Below are 2,993 nucleotides of genomic sequence, written 5' to 3'. Positions count from 1 at the left end.
AGAGGCGTACAACCTTCCAAGGCTAACTCAAGAAGAAACAGAAAACCTGAATAGACTGATCATCACCAGAGAAATTGAATCAGTAATCAACAATCTCCCAACAAACAAAAGCCCTGGACCAGATGGCTTTACAGGTGAATTTTACAAAATGTTCAAAAAAGAATTATCACCTATTCTCCTCAAGCTCTTCCAAAAAATCCAGAAGGAGGGAAGGCTCCCAAACACTTTTTACAAAGCCACTATCACCCTGATCCCAAAATCAGACAAAGATACCATAAAAAAAGAAAACTACAGGCCAATATCTCTAATGAACATAGACGCAAAAATCCTCAACAAAATATTAGCGAACAGAATTCAGCAATACATTAAAAAGATCATACACCATGATCAAGTGGGATTCATCCCTGGTATGCAGGGGTGGTTCAACATCCGCAAATCAATTAATGTGATACACCACATTAACAAAATGAAAAATAAAAATCACATGATCATATTAATAGATGCAGAAAAAGCGTTTGATAAAATCCAGCAGCCATTTATGATAAAAACTCTTAAGACAGTGGGACTAGAGGGATCATATCTCAACATAATAAGGACCATATATGATAAACCCACAGCTAACATCATACTCAATGGGGAAAAGCTAAAACCATTCCCCTTAAGATCAGGAACAAGGCAAGGTTGCCCACTTTCTCCACTTCTACTTAACATAGTGCTGGAAGTTCTAGCCACAGCAATCAAACAAGAAAAAGAAATAAAAGGCATCCAAATTGGTAAAGGAGAAAGTAAAATTGTCATTATATGCAGATGACATGATACTATATATAGAGAACCCTAAAGACTCCACCAAGAAATTATTAGAGCTAATAGATGAATTTAGTAAAGTAGCAGGATACAAAATTAATATTCATAAATCAGTTGCATTTGTATATACCAATAATAAAACATCAGAAGGAGAAATTAAAAAGACAGTCCCATTTCCAATTGCTCCAAAGACTATAAAATACCTGGGAATAAATTTAACCAAAGAAGTAAAAGATCTGTACTCAGAAAATTGTAAGACACTGAAGAAAGAAATGAAAGAAGATACAAATAGATGGAAACACATACCATGTTCATGGATAGGAAGAATTAATATAGTTAAAATGTCCATACTGCCTAAGGCAATATACATATTCAACGCAATTCCTATCAAACTACCAACGACGTTTTTCACAGAAATAGAACATATAATCCTCAAATTTATATGGGACCATAAAACACCCCAGATAACCTTAGCAATCGTGAGAAATAAGAACAAAGTGGGAGGTATAATGATACCTGACATCAAATTATACTACAAGTCTACAGTAATCAAAACAGCATGGTACTGGCATAAAAACAGACACATAGATCAATGGAACAGAATAGAGAGTCCAGAAATAAATCCATGCCTATATGGCCATTTAATCTACCACAATGGAAGCAAGAATGTACGGTGGGGTAAAGACAGTCTATTCAATAAATGGTGCTGGGAAACCTGGACAGACACATGCAAAAAAATGAAGCTGGACCACCTCCTTACACCATATACAAAAATAAATTCAAAATGGCTTAAAGACTTAAATGTAAGATCTGAAACCATAAAATTCCTAGAAGAAAATATAGGAAGAAACTTCACAGATATTACCCGGAGTAAGATTTTTACTGATATATCCCCTCGCGCAAGGGAAGTAAGAGAAAAAATAAACATGTGGGATTGCATCAAACTAAAAAGATTTTTCACAGCAAAGAAAACCATCAATAAAACAAAAAGGGATCCTACTGAATGGGAAAAGATATTTGCCAATGCTATATCTGATAAGGGGTTAATAATCACAAATTTATTTCAAAACTCACTCAACTCCAAAAAAACAAAAAACTCAATTGGAAAATGGGCAGAGGACATGAAGAGACATTTTTCTAAAAAGGACATACAGATGGCAAACAGACATATGAAGAAATGCTCAACCTCACCAACCATCAGAGAAATGCAAATAAAAACCACAATGAGATACCACCTCACCCCAGTCAAAATGGGTATCATCAATAAATCAACAAACAATAAATACTGGCGTGGATGTGGAGAAAAGGGAATGCTTGTGCACTGTTGGTGGGATTGCAGATTGGTGCAGCCACTATGGAAAACAGTATGGAGGTATCTCAAAAATCTGAAAATGTAACTACCTTACGATCCAGCAATTCCACTCCTAGGTATCTATCCGGAGAAATCCAAAACTTTAATTCACAAAACTTTATGCACCCCTGTGTTTATTGCAGCACTATACACAATAGCCAAGACATGGAAACAACTGAAATGCCCATCGGTAGATGACTGGAGTAAGAAACTGTGGTACATTTATACAATGGAGTATTACGCAGCCATAAAGAAGAAAGAAATCTTACCATTGGCAACAACATGGATGGACCTAGAGAACATTATGTTAAGTGAAATAAGTCAAACAGAGAAAGACAAATACCATATGATCTCACTTATATGTGGAATCTAAAGAAAAGAATAAGTGAATGAACTAATCAGAAACAGTTTTGGAGACATAGAGGAAAAACTGAGGGTTGCTATATGAGAGGGGTGGTGGGGATAAGGGGGAAGATGAGGGGATTGGAAAACAATCAGTAACCACAAGGTGGCCACGGGGTTTTGAAAATTAATTTGGGGAATGTAATCAATAATGTTGTAAAGATTTTGTAGGGTATCCGATGGACACTTGTCCCATTTGGGAGACCACCTCAGAGATGATGTAGACGCCTGATCACTGCACTGTACACCTGAAGCTGAAGCTGAACAATAATGAATGCTAACTATAATTTTATATGTATAGATATATGTATGTATATACTTACAAGAAGCGGAGTACAGCATTAGGAATAGAGACAGTGGAAATGCAATGGCTCTGTGCGATGTCAGAGGAATAATGGATGGGGGAGAGAGGCTCACATAGTGTGAGGGATATAAA

This window comes from Rhinolophus ferrumequinum, chromosome 11 (genome assembly GCF_004115265.2).
Source record: "Rhinolophus ferrumequinum isolate MPI-CBG mRhiFer1 chromosome 11, mRhiFer1_v1.p, whole genome shotgun sequence".
Lineage (NCBI taxonomy): Eukaryota > Metazoa > Chordata > Mammalia > Chiroptera > Rhinolophidae > Rhinolophus > Rhinolophus ferrumequinum.
This window is presented reverse-complemented; position numbering follows the sequence as displayed.